Here is a 22,626-nt window from a genome sequence, read left to right on the forward strand (position 1 = left end):
CACAGCCAGGACAACTAAGGAGTGGCTTCGTAAGAAGCATTTCAAGGTCCTGGAGTGGCCTAGCCAGTCTCCAGACCTGAACCCAATAGAAAATCTTTGAAGGGAGCTGAAACTCAAATGTTGCCCAGCGACAGCTCTGAAATTTGAAAGATCTGGAGAAGATCTGTATGGTGGAGGGGGCCAAAATCCCTGCTGCTGTGTGTGCAAACTTGGTCAAGAACTTCAGGAAACATCTGACCTCTGTAATGGCAAACAAAGGTTTCTGTACCAAATATTAAATTCTGTTTATCAAATACTTATTTCATGCAATAAGATGCAAATTAATTATGTAAAAATCATACAATGTCATTTTCTGGATTTTTATATTCTGTGTTTCACAGTTGAAGTGCACCTACGATAAAAATTACAGACCTCTCCATTCTTTGTAGGTGGGAAAACATGCAAAATCTGCAGTGTATCCAATACTTATTTTCCCCACTGTGTGTGTGTGTATATATACATGTAAAATAATATAATGATAACTACAATTTTAAGTACTAACCAATATACGTATAGAGGGGTCAGCCAATACAATGTGTTAACATAAATCCTCTAAAAACAAGTTTATTATTTATTTACCAGACCTATCTTGTCTAGTCACAGTTTGTGACGGAATTACGGAATTGGATCTTCCTTATCACATGAGATTATTTGGTGTTTTTTAATAGTATAATAATAAACTTGTTTTTAGATGATTTATGTTTACACATAACTACAATTTTAAGACTGAGGCTACCTGTTAACGTGTCCCGCTACAGCAGTTCTCAGACAAGTCATGCAAATTGTTATTTTGCAGTAAAATAAAAAAAATATTATCAGATTACAGATATATTGCTTGCAAGTCATAGTCGCATGTGACAGTCTTGTGCAACTTGCAACCAGTTACAGAAAACCCAATGCATTTACAACTCTGTTGCAGTAGCAGGAGAGCGCAGGTCATAGTGCAACCCAATAGGAAACCATACGTGCGGCGTTCCAAGCCCTAACCTAATACATCGTAACGTAAAGAATCGTGTTTGCTTATCCCATGTAGCAGCGATGTTACCAGTTTTAGATACTTTAGCCACAGCATAGTTTTTTATGGTTCCGGTAAGAGAATAAGAAACAGATGACATCCAGTAGTTATTTATAGTGACCTGTGAAGATATTCCTTAATGCACAAGATTTTATAGTGAAACATCTGTAAATGAATGATTCCGGATTTCTTTTCTTAGTCGTCTGCAGTGTAGGGTTGTTCATGGGTACTGCACGGCACTGGTTAACTGGCAAGAGTATTCAGTGCTGAGAGATTTAAGAACATTTCGTAGGCGCCCCATCTGGGAGGAAGTGATTGGATCCAGATGTGGAATCTGTGCTTCCCGGCTATATAGCCCTTCTGCAGGAGACATTGTGGAGTTTAGAGGTTTTCTTAACTATCTCAGTTCTGGATGTGGAAGTGGAATCTAACACCTAACTTTTTTTTACATAGGGAAGTAATATTATGGCTGTGCAAGGGCATGTTCCCAATAAAAATGATACAGTTCTAATGTGCCAGTCAGGCTGGAAATACACCGGAGCGTGCCAATGCACAGAAGAAGCAGCCCAAGTACATTGACACGGCGGCCCCTTTGTACATCCAGCCGGATTTGCATGTGGCTTCCACATTAGATTTCTCATGACTGCCACATCAGATCACTACAAAAAAAGTATCCATTTTATTGGGGGACAAGCGCCTATACAGCCATGCTACTACTTCCTTATCTAAAAAATGTGAGACAGGTTTCCTTCAAAGGGAAAAAGAAACTGCTACTAACTTGCAGATATGGGGTTTACCTGCAGATATAAGGTTAATATGCAGCCTGGCTGCTGGTAGGAAATTAACTTTAATTCTTCCAGAAGCCTCTGGCTTTGAGTTATACAGGTGCGGCTTCAGTCATAGTGAGCGGAGGCTGAAATCACACCCCAGCACTGACAGACAGCTAGCTCTAGAGTGCATCAGTGTAGAGCCGGCTGTCCATGAGCAGCACCTGTTACCATGCCCAGGCACTGACTGACAGCCGACTCTTTACTGATGCACTGTAGAGCCGTCTGTCAAAGAGTCAGCTGTCTGTCAGTGCCAGGGTGTGATTTCAGCCTCCGCTCACTATGTACTGAGCAGTGACTGAAACCATGCCGGCCCACCCCAATAACTGAGAGTCTGAGGCTGCCGGGAGGAATAAAGTTCATTTCCTCCCAGCAGACGGGCTTTCAGTGTGGCAGCCGGGCTTTCAGTGTGGCAGCCGGGCTTTCAGTGTGGCAGCCGAGCAGCTTCAGAACGCTATTGACCTGCAGACTAGCCCCATATATGCATGTTAATAGTGTTTATTCACATGACAGGTTTCCTTTAACAATATCTCAAACAAATTGGCTGTACCCAAAAGAACGTGCAGAAAATATAATAAAATCCCATAATGTAAAGAAAAATAGAATAAAAACATTTCTACAATCGGAAAATAAAAACAGATAAAAAATAATATGTATCGCTATCTACTTTAACCCCTTGATGTCACAGCCAGTCTTGGCTTTTATGACAAAATCATTTTTTTTACTTTTATTATCACATTCCAATAACCATCATTTTAGAGAACATATTTCTTATTACCAAACTTTTATCAATTCTTTATGGGAAAAAAATCTAAACAAAACTGCAAATTTTAATTTATTTTTATCATTGAGTTGCACAAATAAAGTCTAACTTTATTTTGTGGGTTAGCATGATTATGGCAATATTAAACGTTTATGCTTTAATTAATTATTTTTTTATTGCTTTTGTACAAAAAAAATACACTGACAATTTTTTTTTGTGTCGTCATAAGTTTTGCAATTATCTGTCAGCAGAACTGTGTTTTTTTTGTGTGATAAGTTATAGTTTTCATTGGTACCATTTTGTGGTACATGCAACTTTACCTCACTTTTGATTACTCTCCTTGGGATGCAAAATGAACAAAATAAAAACAGCAATTTTAGATTTATATCCTATTTATTTTTTCTAATCACCGTTGGTCGTTAAGTATAATTGTCAGGTTATCTTAATATGGGTTCGCTCACATCTGCGTATAAAATCGAGTGCAATGTGAGAAAAAAAATCACATTGCACTCACTCCAATATTGTTCAATGAGGGAGTGTTCATCTGCGAGTTTTTCCTCAACTGGAATTGAAAAAATCGCAACATGCTGCGTATGGCTGCGTAAAACGGCTAATACTCACCAATGCAAGTCAACGGGAGCAAGAAAAAAATCGCACGGCACATGGACCATGCGTTTGCCGTCCAAGTTTTACGCACCCATCTCATAGGAAACCCAACATTTCATCAACCAAGTACAGTAAATTCACAGCATGAACCATCAGAATAGATAGAAAGATGTCAGTGACATATATAATCAGTGCTTGTATATGTATTTTTGTATACTTGTATTTAGCTAATAAATAAATGGGGTGGGATCCCCCTTATTTTTACTTACCAACTGAAGGAAAGCAGACAGCTGCAAGCTGGTGTTATTATTCTGGGAAGGGGCCAATATCCATGGAGCTTCCCAGACTATTAATATCCTGCATCTGTCTGCTTAGCCGTTACTGGTTATTAAAAAGGGGGGACCCAAAAAAATGACGTGCAGTCTGCCCTATTTTTAAAATTCAGGGCAGCTTGGGGCTGATATTAATAATCTGGGAAGGGCCATGGACAGTGGCCCCTTCCCAGACTAATAACATCAGTCCTCAGCTGCCCCAGAAATGGTGCATCCATTACAAATGCTGTGAACTGCGATAACCTTACTGACATCACCGCTCATCACAGCCTCCGAATGTAGCAGAGTTGGGGATCGTCATGGGACGTCCATATTATGGATTGAGGTGGACCCTTTGAATTACTTTTTTTTTATGGTATTAAATGGGTAAATAGGGTAATTGTCAGGAGTGCTTTTTAAAAATAAAGGACTTTTCTGTGTTTTTTTCTTTTAAGTTAAGGGGTTAGTAATGGGGATGTGTGACTGACACCTCTCCATTTCAAACTCTTGGGCTTGATGTTAGCAGGCATTACAATGCTGACATTAACCCCAAAACCCATAACCTCAATTGCCAACACACCAGGGCAATCAGGACGAGCAGAGGCTAAGTGCCAAAATTGGCACATCTAATGGATGAACCATTTCTAGGGCAGCTGAGGGCTGATGTTAATAGTCTGGGAAAGGGCCAATATGCATGGCCCCTCCCCAGCCTATTAATATTGGCCCACAGCAGTATTCTTAGCCTTTGCTGGTTATTAAAAATATGGGGGACCCCACGTCATTTTATTTTGGGTTCCCCCCTTTTAAAAACCAGTAAATGCTAAGTAGACAACTGTGAGCTGATATTAATGGGCTGGGAAAATGCATCAATATTGGCCCCTTCCCAGACTATTAAGACCAGTCCCCAGCCATCTGATTTCCCTTTGTTGTTTATTAAAAATAAGGGGGACCCCACGCCATTTTTTCTTTATTAGCTGAAAGCTACACACGCAAAGCACTGATTACATATATCATTGACATCTATCTATCTCTATCTGTACATAAGATTGTTTTATTAATTAGAAAACTAGCTTGAAATGACAGAGAATTACTGTATGTAAAAGATGATGTTAAAAACGCATTGCATACGGATTGCATACACGCATAGGCGGATTATAATGAGTGCAATCTGGGCTACCGCCTGGGGCTCGAGGCTCCAAGGGAGCCCATGACCAGATTGTCCTCATTATAATGTTTTATGCGCCATGCCGCCGATGTGGCTCACATATCCCAGAAATTCAGGCAGGGGCGGGCTGGGCCGAGGGAGCCCTTGGCCGCTCCCCCAGCTCAGGGAGCCCTTGGCCGCTCCCCCAGCTCAGGGAGCTCTTGGCCGCTCCCCCAGCAGCTATGCACAGAATAGATAGCAGACACGGCTCTGTGCGCAGCCGTGTCTGCTGAAGTGACATCACGCAGTGTGCGCCTGGTCTGCACTGCTGCATGTTTACCACTGGAGAGGACCTGGACCGGAGACAAGCCCGGGGGATGGTGAGTGCTTCCCAATGTGTCCCCCTGTGCATTTATGATTGTGTTTATCTATGTATATGTGTGTTGTCTGTTTATATGTATTGTTCTGCATGTCTTCAAATATGATTTAGGCCTGTATATGTCTGTATATGTGTCTGTGTGTGTGCACATTTCTGCGACCCGTATATGTGCAAATCTGCATGTGTACTGTACCTAGTGAGCTACGTGCGGCCCCATACTATACCCAGGGAACTACGTGCAGCCCAATACTGTACCCCTTGAGCTACGTGCGGCCCCATACAGTACCCACTGAGCTACGTGCAGCCCCATACTGTACCCAGGGAGCTACGTGCGGTCCCATACTGTACCCAGGGAGCTATGTGTGGCCCCATACTGTACCCAGGGAGCTATGTGCGGCCCCATACTGTACCCAGGGAGCTATGTGCGGCCGCATACTGTACCCAGGTAGCAACGTGCGGCCCCATACTGTACCTAGTGGAGCTACATGCGGCCTCATACTGTACCCACTGAGCTACGTGCGGCCCCATACTGTAGCCATTGAGCTACATGCGGCCCCATACAGTACCCCTTGAGCTACGTGCGGCCCCATACAGTACCCAGGGAGCTACGTGCGGCCCCATACTGTACCCAGGGAGCTACGTGCGGCCCCATACAGTACCCCTTGAGCTACGTGCGGCCCCATACAGTACCCTTTGAGCTATGTGCGGCCCTATACAGTACCCAGGGAGCTACGTGCGGCCCCATACTGTACCCAGGGAGCTACGTGCGGCCCCATACTGTACCCAGGGAGCTACGCGCGGCCCCATACTGTACCCAGGGAGCTACAGTACAGACCAAAAGTTTGGACACACCTTCTCATTTAAAGATTTTTCTGTATTTTCATGACTATGAAAATTGTACATTCACACTGAAGGCATCAAAACTATGAATTAACACATGTGGAATTATAAGCTTAACAAAAAAGTGTGAAATAACTGAAAATATGTCTTATATTCTAGGTTCTTCAAAGTAGCTACCTTTTGCTTTGATGACTGCTTTGCACACTCTTGGCATTCTCTTGATGAGCTTCAAGAGGTAGTCACCTGAAATGGTCTTCCAACAATCTTGAAGGAGTTCCCAGAGATGCTTAGCACTTGTTGGCCCTTTTGCCTTCACTCTGCGGTCCAGCTCACCCCCAACCATCTCGATTGGGTTCAGGTCTGGTGACTGTGGAGGCCAGGTCATCTGGCGTAGCACCCCATCACTCTCATTCTTTGTCAAATAGCCCTTACACAGCCTGGAGGTGTGTTGGGGTCATTGTCCTGTTGAAAAATAAATGACGGTCCAACTAAACGCAAACCGGATGGAATAGCATGCCGCTGCAAGATGCTGTGGTAGCCATGCTGGGTCAGTATGCCTTCAATTTTGAATAAATCCCCAACAGTGTCACCAGCAAAGCACCCCCACACCATCACACCTCCTCCTCCATGCTTCATGGTGGGAACCAGGCTATTCGTTCACCTTTTTTGCGTCGCACAAAGACACGGTGGTTGTAACCAAAGATCTCAAATTTGGACTCATCAGACCAAAGCACAGATTTCCACTGGTCTAATGTCCATTCATTGTGTTCTTTAGACCAAACAAGTCTCTTCTGCTTGTTGCCTGTCCTTAGCAGTGGTTTCCTATCAGCTATTTTTACCATGAAGGCCTGCTGCACAAAGTCTCCTCTTAACAGTTGTTGAAGAGATGTGTCTGCTGCTAGAACTCTGTGTGGCATTGACCTGGTCTCTAATCTGAGCTGCTGTTAACCTGCGATTTCTGAGGTTGCTGACTCGGATAAACTTATCCTCAGAAGCAGAGGTGACTCTTGGTCTTCCTTTTCTGGGGCGGTCCTCATGTGAGCCAGTTTCTTTGTAGCGCTTGATGGTTTTTGCAACTGCGCTTGGGGACACTTTCAAAGTTTTCCCAATTTTTCACACTGACTGACCTTCATTTCTTAAAGTAATGATGGCCACTCGTTTTTCTTTATTTAGCTGCTTTTTTCTTGCCATAATACAAATTCTAACAGTCTATTCAGTAGGACTATCAGCTGTGTATCCACCAGACTTCTGCACAACACAACTGATGGTCCCAACCCAATTTATAAGGCAAGAAATCCCACTTATTAAACCTGACAGGGCACACCTGTGAAGTGAAAACTATTTCTGGTGCTAAGCATCTCTGGGAACTCCTTCAAGATTGTTGGAAGACCATTTCAGGTGACTACCTCTTGAAGCTCATCAAGAGAATGCCAAGAGTGTGCAAAGCAGTCATTAAAGCAAAAGGTGGCTACTTTGAAGAACCTAGAATATAAGACATATTTTCAGTTGTTTCACACTTTTTGTTAAGTATATAATTCCACATGTGTTAATTCATAGTTTTGAGGCCTTCAGTGTGAATGTACAATTTTCATAGTCATGAAAATATAGAAAAATCTTTAAATGAGAAGGTGTGTCCAAACTTTTGGTCTGTACTGTACGTGCGGCCCCATACTGTACCTAGAGGAGCTACGTGCGGCCCCATACTGTACCTAGAGGAGCTACGTGCGGCCCCATACTGTACCTAGAGGAGCTACGTGCGGCCTCATACTGTACCCTCTGAGCTACGTGCGGCCTCATACTGTATATAGATGGATATGTGTGGCTACTGTATGTAGGGATCTATATGGGGGCTCATACTGTATGTAGGGAGCTATATGGGGACTCATATTGTATATAGGGGGATTATGTGGGGGCTCATACGGTATGTAGAGGGCTATGAGGGAGCTCATATTGTACGTAGGGGGCTATATGGGGGCTCATACTGTATATAGTGGGATGTCAGCATACTTAATTGTGCTCAATATTAAGTCATGCAATTAATTACAATTAATATGATAATATTCATATTGTGCAGAATTAAATTCAGCCTATTGGTGTGGCCTCCACAACAGCTATGCGCGCCGCTTTCTGTCTTTTTCCGTCTATGGATATGCACCAAAGCACCTGTGTGTTGCTCACATGACCTATCACATGATTTGTCAAAGGGGATCATGTGACAGGTCACGTGATACATCAGATACCAGGGTGAGGGGGGCCTTCGTTTTCTAAAAAACCCAGGGCCCTGGCTACTCTTAATCCAACACTACGCATACGCGTGTCATACGGATGCTAGGTGAGAAAAACCGCATGACACTCTCCAACTTTTCTGGCTGAGAATCTTAGCGAGTTTATATATGCAGATGTAAGTGAACTCTTATGTGGGATGATACGATCATGGGAATACCAAACTTATATAGTTTTTTTATGTTTTTCTATAGTTGCACAAGAAATTACTTAATAATAATCAGTTTATTTTGATCACTATATTCTTATACCAATATCTTTCCAACTATTCTATAGACAGAGCTGTATAATGAATGGCTTGATTGTTTTCTATTTATTTTTATTTTTTTCATGATGCAAGCTGTACTTTTTAATTATATTTTTTTAGTAGTAAGCATGAACAAAAATCATTGATTTTATTTTTTGCAGAGTTCACCATGCACGAGGGCTTATTTTTATTTTTTACAAAATAATTTCTAGTTTTTATTTGTAAAAGTATAATTGTGGAGTATGGTAGAAAGCTAGGTTACAGTGGCTAGTTCAGACCTAGCACATATGAAGCCCAATAATAAAACTGGTATTTATGAGCTAAGCACCAAGATGATGGAAATTTTTAGAGAATATTAACAATACTATAAATTTGGACCTATAGTGGCACAATAGCAAGCGCACTAAGGTCACCCAAGACAGGAGACAGTTATCATTCCGCCTGATATTTTAACAAAATTACCACTATATATTGATTTAATTTATTAAATTTGTAAATAAGCAAAAATAGTCTAATATAAGACCTACCAATTGAAAAAGTGTGCAGGGAATGACTCGCTTACTAAGGGCGCAGTTAGACGGCCATATAACATGGACGACAATCGCATCGCAATGCACAAGACTGGCTGGCGGCTCTCCTGAACAGAGCGTGACAGCATGTATATATATGCAGCTGTCACAATTGGGTCAGCAGTGCTGCTAGCCAGTCCGAGCATTGCGGTGTGATCGTTGTCCGTGTTATATGGCCGTCTGACTGCGCCCTTAGACTGCTTGTGTTCTGCTTTCAGGTATAAACCTAATACTTAAGAAGCATATATATTCTAATATCCAACTATAGGTCCAATAGTTAAAATCCTCAGACAGTGGAGTTCCCTTTTACTTTTCACGGCTGGCTGGTAGTGCAGTCCACATTCAGCAAGTAACATGAGTCCTCAGCATGTGAAGTCACAGCTAACTCCAGGTGGCCCTCTAGTGTTCACAAGACAATATTATGCCGATGCGTTTCAAAAGAACATGGCTTTCTTCATCAGTGAATATCTGTATTATTGCCTTAGTCTTCCTCGGATGTGGATGGTTGTGCATGCATGTTTGTTACTCCACAGCTGATACAGCGCTTCTGTGGATCCCATCACGATTGTCTGTCATTACACTCGACCCAATGAACGGTTGCATACACTATATGTGCGCATTAAAAAATTTAATTTTATTCACATATTGAAATAAAAGGCACAATAAAAAATGTATTTTTAGATACTGTGTGTGTAAATGAAAACCTAAAATTTCAATTTATTACGTAAATACAAGCAGCCAGTAATACAGGTCTGCAAGGGTAAAATTGTTTGAAAAGAGGTGATTTTTATAGACTTCGCTGAACTCAGTAAAAATATCCAAAAAATTCCATCACGTACAGTTTTTTCACAAACACTGACTCCATAGGCTTTTTCTTGCACCATACTTTCACCCCTTGCTTGACCTTTGATGGATGATTTTGGTGTCAAAAATTGGTTAGAAATGAATGGATGCTGTGCTGCGATTGGCTGCTGTGGGCAGAGAAGATTTTCTTAACCCACTAAAGTTCTAAGCTTGGACTGATCAAGCAGTTTGTGAAAGCTCTACCCAAAGAAGGAGGAGGGACTTTTAATGACATGTGTACCAAGGTTCAGGGACTGTCCGAAGCAAAACTGAAGGAATGCATTTTTGTGGGTCCAGATATTCGGAGATTCATAAAGAACACCGTGTTCAAAACAAAGATGAAAGCTGTTGAGAAAAGGGCTTGGGATGATTACTTTCCTGAAAACCTTGGTGCTGTTAGTGAAGAGCAAAGAGAAAGATTTTATCAAGATATCAAGAAGATGGAACGATGATACCAAGGTAGATGAAACGTGAACATGATGGGAGACCACTGCTAGATGCGTTACAGAGAAGAAAGATATGCAGGCCTTCTATAAGAGAAAAGGGATCAAGAGAAGCTTTGAAGAGATGAGGAAAAGGCACAAGAATTATTTTCCAATAAAGTTGTAGAATGAATATTCAATACATTTTTATATATAACATTGTGTACATTTGTGCCTACAATAAAGATTTTTCTTGTTCATCTCGCTTGTACTTAATTTCACGCTCCTTTTGTGCAAAATCCATATATGATGATTAAAAATAGAAGGGTTTTCTGAAATCCAGGTATAAGAAAACATAAGAGTTAGTAATTGGATTTGAACCAATTTTCATAAACCCAAATTTTGCATATCTGTGTTATTTGTACCCTGGTTCATCAAGTTACCATCAAGATTGAGCATAATAAAGAATAATATAAAATTAGCTATTTATATGTTAATTTTCAAGTATGATACAATGGTTATAACCTCCAAGTTATCTATACCTTTCCACTATTAAATATTGAATAATATTATAAAAACAGCAACATACGGTATATATTTAAATGAATAAATATCCCCCCGGTAGAAACTAAACATGAAATGTACATTGTTTTTTATTCTATATCAACCCAGCTGTTTTGCCATTTACTACTCCATATTACTTTCTGTACTCACATTGAGCCATTTCTTAGCAATTTGCGTCTACACTTTGTTCAGCTGTCTGGCCTAATGGCCCGTTAGACTGAATATTGTGACTGGCCACTTGGCTTTACATAGGGATTCACCTATATTCAGCTGTCTGACACCTTTCTAACACTATTACCCTGCAGATTTACCCTACATCTGTAGGTTAGTAGTGTTATCCAACATGAGAGATTCCCTTTAAAGGGGTTTTCCAGTACTCAGACAACCCCATCTCAATCTGTGTGTTCCCCCCTTGTAAAACAGCAGCATGTATACTTACTGCCGATGCCGTACCAGCAGCACCGTTGGTACGGCACCGGCGGTGAGTATAAGTGCTGTTATTTTACAAGGGGAAAACACACAGATGATTGAGATGGGGTTGTCTGAGTAGTGGAAAACCCCTTTAAAGGAGTTAAAAGCAGCCAGTGCAGCTCAGCTGCACCCGTGGCTCTGAGAGACAGATCCTGGCTGTAACTGCGCTGTGGCACTGACAGCTGCTCTGCATTGGAGCAAGCTGTCAGTCAGTGCAGGGGCGCAGTTACAGCTGCCGATCAATATGCACTGAGCAGTTACTGAAACCGCCCAGCAGCACCTCTATGACTGAAAGCCTGAGGCTGCCGGGAGGATTAAAGTTGATTTCCTCCAGGCAGCTGGGCTCTAAGGGCTCGCTTCCACTTGTGATTAAATCGGACGAATGCAATCCAATAAAAAATCGGATTGCATTCGGTCCAATGTTAATCAATGATTCTGTGCTCATATGTGTTTTTTTTTCAGCTCTGATCAGATCAAGATCAGACTGAAAAAAACCCTGCAGCATGCTGGATTGAATGCGAAATTTGGATCGCACGCACCCATAAAAGTCTATGGGTACGTGTGAAACATCGCACTGCACTCGGATATCACACAAGTGCAGTGTAATTCCCCCGGATGCCAGCAACAGAGGAGATGGAGAAATTACTTTCTCCATCTTCTCTGCTGTGATTCTCTCATACGAGAGGATCGGAGCACGGAGCACTGACACTTGGCTCAGGCTCGCAGCAGAGCAGGAGCCGAGTGTCATTAGCATATCGCATCGGATGCCATACGCTAGTGCGTCTGTAGCCTAAGTGGTGGCCGCACAATTTCAGAACGCTATTAGCCTGCAGATTAACCCTATATCTGCAGGTTAATAGCGTATATTTTACTAGACAATTTCCCTTTAAAGGACTTCTCGTTTCCTAACATTAGTCCGCAGTCACTATGTGCCTGCAGACCATGAATCAGTGACAGTAGTATATTTGTGTCTGACAGCCTTGGGATTCATATGAAGTCAAAATACCATATTGGGAAAACTGGGGAGAAAAAGTTCTGAAACGAACCTATTGGTCAGGTCACTAGGCAATTTCTTGTACGTTTTCACATCAACAAATAGGTGTTATTGTGAATATGAAGGCATATCATAATGAGTATTAATAATTCCCTTACTTTTTTCAGAAGGGCAGATGATATTGTTCTCTTGTTGTAAAGCCATGATTTCATGGTGTTCATCATTCATTAAAGAGTGACCAAACTTTTATGCTTTTTTTCCCCAATATTTTGCAGATACTGTACATGCCTGCAAGTAGGTGGGGATTTGGTTAATAAGACCCCCACCAACACTTCAAAATATAGCAGAGAAGTTTGCAGGTGCAAGGCAAAAGCCGTACTCTGTTGTGTGTGCTCGCTCGGGTAGGACCTGTGCGCTCCTGTGCTGTACATTTCTCTGCGGTATTTTGAAATAACATTGATGTAAGGTAGCCAGATCCCTCCAGTCTTCATTCCAAGTACACTAACAGTTCAGTGTTGCATTTATTTGGTTGTGAACCAGTGGTACAGCCATTTCTCCAAAGTGTTCAAGGAGCTATTTTTCCAACATGACAATGCCAAGTTACTTGTTGCGACTGTGAGGAGCCTGTGTGGCCTAAATGTGCGACAATGGCCTGTAACATCTCTGGACTTGTATCCCATCTAGGACATTATTACAATTGCAAAAGGAGCTGCCAGCAGTGAATCTTGATGATTTGCGTGCCCACATGCATTCAGAGTTGGAGAACATTCCTCAGACAACTATTAACCTCATTAATAGCAGCGAAGCCATGTAAGAGCATGTATTTCTGCATGTGGTGCTCATACTCGATACTAAACAAATGGAGATGTTTTGAAAATTTTGTTCCCATTTTTTTCATCATTTTGCATATAATTAACATGTTTATCGATCCTGTGATTTCCAGAATGATGCAACTTTTGCTTATTGGCGCTGCAATTTCAATGCTGAGAAGTGTAAATACAGTTGAACATAACAGTGGAGCAGGGAGCAGTCTGATCCCTTGTCTATCGTTCACTCTATGTAGAGTCAAGTGAAATGCTCAGATCACTTGACGAGGCAGCGCTAATGAGCAGGACACACACACATTCAAGCTGTGGGTCTGTGTGTTGATGTAGCAGAGCTGTGTGTACAGTAGTGTTCAAAATAATAGTAGTGTGTTTAAAAACATGAGTTAAGCACAAAATCTTTATAGTAGATTGTATTTCCATGCATTGGGAACATTGCACACTGTTTTCTAATTCAAAACATGAAGACAAATGTATAGAATTTTTAACTACTTAATGTTCATTTTTTGTTGAGCTGTTCTAAAAAAAATAGCAGTGTCTGCATTTGTCTTTACAAACTCACAATATGTACTCTTTTTGAGGATTTAGCATTCCTGTGAATCACTAACCTAATATTTAGTTGTATACCCACAGTTTTTTAGAACTGCTTCACATCTATATTGCATAGAGTCAACCAACTTCTGGAACCTGTCAACTGTTATTCCAGCCCAGGATGCTTTGACTACATCCCACAATTTTTGGGCGTTTGTTGGCTTTGCCTCAGAAACTGCATTTTTGATGTCACCCCATAAGTGTTCTATCGGATTAAGGTCCGGGAATTAGGCTGGCCACTCCATAACCTCAATTTTGTTGGACTGGAACCAAGATTTTGCCGGTTTACTGGTGTGTTTAGGGTTGTTGTCTTGTTGAAACACCCATTTATAGGCAATATACTCTTCAGCGTAAGGCAACATAACCTCTTCAGCTATTTTAATATATGCTAACTGGTCCATGATCCCTGGTATACGGTAAATAGGTTCAGCACCATAGTAAGAGAAACATGCCCATATCATGATGCTTGCACCACCATGCTTCACTGTCTTCAGAGTGTACTGTGGTCTGAATGCAGAGTTTGGGGGTCATCTGACGAACTGTCTGCAGCCCTTGGACCCAACAAGAACAATTTTACTTTCATCAGTATACAAAATTTTTCTCTATTTCTCTTTAGTCCAGTTGATGTGGCAAATTGTATCCGCTTCAGTACATTATTATTATTTTTTTTTAACAGTGGGTCTTTGCGGGAACTTCTTGCTAAGAGATTAGCTTCACACAGGCGTCGAACTGTCACAGTATTCACAGGTAAAGGGAGAATGGCTTTGAAAACACCTCCTTTCAATTAATTATTCAAATACTCAGACTCAAAAACATGCCGATCATGAATGCGGAGTCTGTTGGTTTTCTTAGAATCTACTGCAACTGGTAACCAGTTTGATTAATCATATTGGACTGCTATTATTTTGAACACTACTGTATGTACATTGTGGAACCATCATACTGTGGGGGGTTGGGGTTGTGATAATATACTGTGTGGACATCCATGTGTGTGCGTGCATCAATGTGGGAGAATTATACTGTGTTGGGTAATGTTCTGTGGCGGCATCATACTGTATGTGGGGGACTGTATGGTGGGGACATCATAGCATATGTGGAGGAGTACAATACTGCATATGGTGGGCACTGTGGGGGAGGACTATGAAAGAAGGACCAAGCTACGTAGGAACAATAATGAGCTTCACTAGTAACAATATTTCTACGCATATAAAGCACTGAGTAAGGTTTGTGTATTGTGTGGCGGAAGATAAAAATAGCCAAGATATGTTCCTCTTTCAAAATTGAGAGGTACGATAGTAGTTCATATAAAGGTGGATTTCTGCATCCTTTTACCCAGGGCCATGTTTAGTGTTCATACTGCCCTAGGCACTTCAAATTGTCATGCCCCCTACTGGTAAGTCAGACTAAGTCTATGTGCACAAGACATCTTTTTCAGGTGGAGCCGCCCCCTAACGCACCTGAAAAAGCACTAAACTCTGAAAAGACTGAATATATGTGTTGCATTGTAAAGATGACTTGCTGATCATATGTTCAGCCTTTTGAGCTTCTTTTAACTGATTCAGGTTTTCAAAGATGCAAAGTGGTTAAACAAAGTGACCCGACCATTCCTCAAGCAACTTCAGCTTGGAAGCTGCACACCAGTTTATTTAATACGTGAGTAATACAGCAGGCTTATTAATTATTAATTAGCCATCCGTTTATCTTCCACTTGAACATGATCCAGTAAGCAACCAAAAAACGATCCTTTTAAAATGGAATAAAAACATATGGATAATTAACGGATCTGTTGTCCATAGACTTCAATGATAAAAAAAAAAACCGGATCCAGCTGAAATCAGTTTTCTAAAAACGGACAAAAAAGTTGCCTGCACAACATTTTTTGCCAACAAATTGCTGCTAGATCCCTTCTAAGGCCGGAGTCACATTACCGTATAACAGGGCCAAGTGCTATGCGATAAAACATTGTATAGCACTCGGTCAAGTGTTATTCTATGGGGCAGTGCAGATCACAGTTTGTTTTCTCAGGTGTATTCGGCGTGCGTGCAAAATCGCAGCATGCTGCCATTGTATGCGTATATTGTGCGAGACTCGCCAATGCAAGCCTATGGGTGAGAGAAAAAAATCGGGACGCCACACGGACCATCCGTATGCCGGAAGATTTTTACGGATACATTATCATTCTGTAGCATAGAACACTGTAAATGTTCCTGTAAATGATTGAAGAATAATAGTCGCAGAGAAAAAAAGCACTGCATACGAATGTCATATGGCTACATGGGCGAGAAAATATCGCATCATCGCATTACACACGGATTACCATACAGACAACACTCGTGCGACTCTCGGCACTGAGAATCGGAACGATTTAGTCTACGTGTAATGTGACTCCGGCCTAAGGCTACGGCCCCACTATCAGTATTTCTCCTCAGTATTTGTAAGCCAAAACCAGGAGTGGGTGATAAATGCAGAATTGGTGACTTATACCTTTTCTCTGATTGTTCCTTACCTGGTTTTGGCTTACACATACTGAGGAAAAATATTGACCAAATACTGATAGTGGGGCCGTAGCCTAACGGATGATTACTGGACATATGAACAAAGATTAGGCTATGATAAACCAGCAAGCAATTACACATAAGGAATAAAAAATACAGGACCACCTACTGCAACAGCCGCTGCACATAGCAGTAGTAAAGCTGCTGGACTTTATTAAAAGGAACCTGTCACCAGGTTTTCCCCATATAACCTACGGCCACCACCTTACAGCCTTGTGTTACAGCATTCTGGAATGCTGTATATAAGTCTCCAATCCTGCCTGCAAAAAAAAAAAAAAAAAAAAAAAACCTTTTACGTTTCTCACCTACGGGGTGGTCCAATCCAATGGGCAGCGCTGGTCTGAATCTGGCACCTCCTCTCTTCTTGCAATCATCCAGTGTTCCCCATCGCGCTCCTGCACAGGCGTACTTCTTTCCCTGCACATGCGCTGAACAGTACTTTGCTCTGCCTTCAGCAGGGCAAGGCCACAGAGTGCTGGCGCATGCGCCCTACAGTACTTTGCTCTGCCCTCAGCATGGCAGAGACAAGTATGCCTGCACGGGAGCTTGATTTGGAACACTATGTGGATGACATAGGACGCGTCATCGACACAAAGAGGAATATGGCGATCGCAAGAAAAGAGGAGGCGCCGGACCTAGACCAGCACGACACCCATCGGACTGACCCGCCCCATAGGCAAGTATAATAAAACGTCTTTTTTATGCTTTGCAGGACGGCTTGGAGACTTAAATACAGCATTCCAAAATTCTGTAACACAGGCCTGAAAGGTGGTGGCCGTAGGTTATATGGGAAAAACCCGGTGACAGGTTCCATTTAAAGAGGAGGATCAGGCTTGTAAGGACTTGCCCCCAATCCTGTAATCTGCTCTGCTTGTCTGTAACTGTGGATGGATTAATTTTATCAGGCAGTGTATACCCAAGCACCCATAACAATAGAGCAATTTTTTACTAAAGATAAAACCGAAACATCTTTTTGGTAATGAAAATATATTGCACTTTTGATATTAATATGCCAAAGCAGACGCAAAAAAAAAAAGTTTCAGGAAAGAACAGAATTTTGGTGTTGACGATCCAAGGGTTAGTTACTGTCGAGAAAGCTTTGGTCACTAAGCATTGTAAAACGTACTCTTGAATCCATTCATGGTCACAAAGATCTTGCTTCTAAGACCACGTTGTGACAAGACTTAAAGTGGGGAAAATAAGTATTTGATAGACTGCCAATTTGGCACGTATTCCCACCTACAAAGACTGGAGAGGTCTGTAATTTTTATCGTAGGCACACTTCAACTGTACAGAATCTAAAAATAAAAAAACAGAAAATAACATATGATTTTTTAAATAATTAAATTACATTTTATTGCATGAAATAAGTATTTGATCACCTACCAACCAGCAAGAATTCTGGGTGTCACAGACTTGTTAGTTTTTCTTTATGAAGCGCTCCTACCCTGCACTCATTACTAGTGATGAGCGAGCATGCTCGGGTGTTATGTTTGAGTCACTCTGTGCGCATGATTTGCGACAGTTTGACAGGCATTCTGCACATGTATTAAAGCTGTCAAACAGTCGCAAATCATGTACACGGCGTGGCTAACATAACACCCAAGCACGCTGAAGATACTCGGCAAGCACCCGAGCATGCTCGCCGAAAGGGTTAACAGAACATACTCGCTCATCACTACTCATTACTTGTATTAATTGCACCTTTTTGATCTGGTTACCTGCACAAGGCTGGGATGGGCTACAGGACAATAGGCAAGCAGCTTGGTGAAAATGCAACAACTGTTGGCACAATTATTAGAAAATGGAAGAAACACAAGATGACTGTCAATCTTCCTCCGTCTGGGGCTCCATGAAAGATCTTGCCTCATAGTGTGAGGATGATTCTGAGAAAGGTCAGGAATCCGCCCAGAACTACACGGGAGGACGTGGTCAATCACCTGATTAGAGCTGGGACCACAGTCTCAAACATAACCATTAGTAACACACTACACCGTCATGGATTAAAGTCCTGCAAGCCACGCAAAGTCCCCCTGCTCACGCCAGCACATGTCCAGGCCTGTTTGAAGTTCGCTAATGACCATCTGGATGATCCAGATGAAGCATGGGAAGAAGGTTAAGTAGTCAAATGAGACCAAAATAGAACTTTTTGGTATCAACTCCACTCGCTGTGTTTGGAGGAAAAAAAAGAAATGAGTACAACCCCAAGAAAACAGTCCGAACCGTGAAGCATGGTGGGGGAAACATCATACTTTGGGGGTGCTTTTCCGCAAAGGGGACAGGACAACGGCACCGTATTGAAGGGAGGATGGATGGGTTATTTGTAGCAATATTTTGATCAACCTTCCCTCAGTAAGAGCATTGAAGATTGGTCGTGGCTGGATCTTCCAGCATGACAATGACCTGAAACACACAGCCAGAGCAACTAAGGAGTGGCTCCGTAAGAAGCATTTCAAGGTCCTGGAGTGTCCAGACCTGAACCCAATAGAAAATCTTTCAAGGGAGCTAAAACTCAATGTAGTTCAGTGACAGCCCCAAACCTGAAAGATCTGGAGAAGATCTGTATGAAGGAGTGGGCCAAAATCCCTGCTGCACTGTGTGCAAACTTGGTCAAGAACTACAGGAAACATATGACCTATGTAATGGCAAACAAAGGTTTCTGTACCAAATATTAAGTTCTGTTTTTCTATTGTATCAAAATACTAATTTCATGCAATACAACGCAAATTAATTATGTAAAAATCATACAATGTGATTTTCTGGATTTTTTTTTTTTTTTTTAAGATTCTGTCTTTCACAGTTGAAGTGTACATACGATAAAAATTAGACCTCTCCATGCTTTGCAGGTGGGAAAACATGCAAAATCTGCAGTGTATCAAATACTTATTTTCCCCTTTGTATGTTGGAAAATATCAGTACTTTAGACAATAGAACATAATAAATAAATGTGTGCAGAATAGTGGCTAGCACTGTTGTGTTGAAGTACTGTTGTCCTACCAAGTTCAACAGCTGAAGGAGATTGCGTGTCCTCACTGTGCTTGGAGTGAGGGAGGAAACCGGTGTACTCAGAAAATCTACGCAAAGACATCCCGATAGGGAATTTAGATTGTGAGCCGTAATGGGGACAGGGACGATGATGTCTGTATAGCGCTGTGGAATATGATGGTGTTGTATAAGCAAAATAAATAAAAACAGAAGATTTTTACTCCTAGATATCCACTTGGACTCTATCATTCTGTGTGTAGAATAAATAGTTGAAGGGAGATCTGTTAATGTGGTTGTAGAATTTACGGTATGGTCTCATGATGTTTTTTTTTTTTGGAGACGAACCGCTTCTAAACCCCACTGCAAACGCCCTACGAAAACACTCAACAGAGTAATTCTAATCATTTCTATGTACTAAAGACTTGCTGTTCATATTTTCCAGCTTTTGAGTGCTTACTAGTGATGGGTGAGTGGGCTCTGCATTACTCGTTAGAGCATCGGGGTGCTCGATCGAGTATCAAGAAGTGCCGAGTATGGCGTGTTGTTCGAGTCTCCGTAAGAAGCTGATTTGATTCTTTCAGGAGTTTTCTTGTTGGAAGATGCTCCATACTTTACAACTGAAGTCAATGGGAAGGCAAAGATCAAGCCCAGAAGTTATATAACCATCTTTTGAAGCAAAAAAACAAAAAGCATTTTTTTTTTTGCAAAAAAAAATCAGATTTTTGATTGGTAACCTTTATGAAAAAAAAAAGAAAGCAACAAAAAAAAGTTTACAAACCGCTTCAGAAAAACCCTCGAAAAATGTGCAAAAAAAGGCATTTCCTCTTGAAAACCTTGCTGGTTTAGTCGGCCTGGAAAGTAAATTGCGTGCACATACAGTACAGACCAGAAGTTTGGACACACCTTCTCATTTAAAGATTTTTTTCTGTTTTTTCATGAGTTTGTAAATTGTACACTCACACTGAAGGCATCAAAACTATGAATTAACACATGTGGAATTATATACTTAACAAAAAAGTGTGAAACAACTGAAAATATGTCTTATATTCTAGGTTCTTCAAAGTAGCCACCTTTTGCTTTGATGACTGCTTTGCACATTCTTGGCATTCTCTTGATGAGCTTCAAGAGGTAGTCACCGGAAATGGTTTGCACTTCACAGGTGTGCCCTGTCAGGTTTAATAAGTGGGATTTCTTGCCTTATAAATGGGGTTGGGACCATCAGTTGTGTTGTGCAGAAGTCCGGTGGATACTAAGCTGATAGTCCTACTGAATAGACTGTTAGAATTTGTATTATGGCAAGAAAAAAGCAGCTAAGTAAAGAAAAACGAGTGGCCATCATTACTTTAAGAAATGAAGGTCAGTCAGTGCGAAAAATTGGGAAAACTTTGAAAGTGTCCCCAAGTGCAGTTGCAAAAGCCATCAAGCGCTACAAAGAAACTGGCACACATGAGGACCGCCCCAGGAAAGGAAGACCAAGAGTCACCTCTGCTTCTGAGGATAAGTTTATCCGAGTCACCAGCCTCAGAAATCGCAGGATAACAGCAGCTCAGATTAGAGACCAGGTCAATGCCACACAGAGTTCTAGCAGCAGACACATCTCTACAACAACTGTTAAGAGGAGACTTTGTGCAGCAGGCCTTCATGGTAAAATAGCTGCTAGGAAACCACTGCTAAGGACAGGTAACAAGCAGAAGAGACTTGTTTGGGCTAAAGAACACAAGGAATGGACATTAGACCAGTGGAAATCTGTGCTTTGGTCTGATGAGTCCAAATTTGAGATCTTTGGTCCCAACCACCGTGTCTTTGTGCGAAGCAGAAAAAGGTGAACGGATGGACTCTACATGCCTGGTTCCCACCGTGAAGCATGGAGGAGGAGGTGTGATGGTGTGGGGGTGCTTTGCTGGTGACACTGTTGAGGATTTATTAAAAATTAAAGGCATACTGAACCAGCATGGCTACCACAGCATCTTGCAGCGGCATGCTATTCCATCCGGTTTGCGTTTAGTTGGACCATCATTTATTTTTCAACAGGACAATGACCCTACACACACCTCCAGGCTGTGTAAGGCTATTTGACCAAGGAGGAGAGTGATGGGGTGCTACGCCAGATGACCTGGCCTCCACAGTCAACAGACCTGAACCCAATAGAGATGGTTTGGGGTGAGCTGGACCGCAGAGTGAAGGCAAAAAGGGCCAACAAGTGCTAAGCATCTCTGGGAACTCCTTCAAGATTGTTGGAAGACCATTTCCGGTGACTACCTCTTGAAGCTCATCAAGAAAATGCCAAGAGTGTGCAAAGCATTCATCAAAGCAAAAGGTGGCTACTTTGAAGAACCTAGAATATAAGACATATTTTCAGTTGTTTCACACTTTTTTGTTAAGTATATAATTCCACATGTGTTAATTCATAGTTTTGATGCCTTCAGTGTGAATGTTCAATTTTCAAACTCATGAAAATACTGAAAAATCTTTAAATGAGGTGTGTCCAAACTTTTGGTCTGTACTGTACATTTAGATAGTTGTTAATGATTAATTAGTCCTCACTAGCCTTAGCTAAGTTTGCATACTGGGGAGAAGTTAATAAGCCATTGCGAGACACCATTGGTGATGTTTTAAAAAAAAAAAACAGCAACCAAAAATAAAAATCCATCATGCCCGATTCATTAATTATGATGCTTCCCCTGATATCTGTACTTGGGTGGGGGGTCGGGGCCACCCCCAAAACATTAAAGTGGTTGGCCAGTCCTAAAAAAAAAAAAATCAGTTGGTCCAGCTTAAATTCATTTAATATTGTATTAGATAGAGAGAAATAAAGGAGAGAAAAAAAACAGACAACACAATTCAGAAGCTACAAATATTTACTTCAATGTGCAATCCTGCAACGACATGAGAACTTTACTTGTCACACCTCAAAAGCCAATAAAATGTGCTAAAATACGACCTATCACAACTTATATATAAAATTGAATTAAAACACATTTACAAATATCCTTCATTATTTAAAAGTAGAAAATAATACATCATGAGTTGTTTTATTTGTAAATTCCTCTGAATGAGAATCAATTATTGTAAATATACGAAAATGTTAAAAAAGCATATTTCGCACACAATTGTTTCATTGTAATGACCCTCACCCCTGTATCCTCATTACCATGAAAATCAAGATCGTTTTGAAACATTCATGAGTCCCATGGTCTCAGAATACAAACACGCAGGAGAAGATGGGCTACACCCCGTGGTACTGTGGAGTATGCTCGTAGTTGGAGTTGCCGACATACTGATAGTGACAGGTGGAAAGTGATAGACCCGTAATGTGACAGATGCAGGGAGATAATCTATATCCTTAGTAAGCAG

Source organism: Phyllobates terribilis, unplaced genomic scaffold, assembly GCF_046119375.1.
Source record: "Phyllobates terribilis strain yellow unplaced genomic scaffold, ASM4611937v1 Scaffold_2__4_contigs__length_985480577, whole genome shotgun sequence".
NCBI classification, from domain to species: Eukaryota; Metazoa; Chordata; class Amphibia; order Anura; family Dendrobatidae; genus Phyllobates; species Phyllobates terribilis.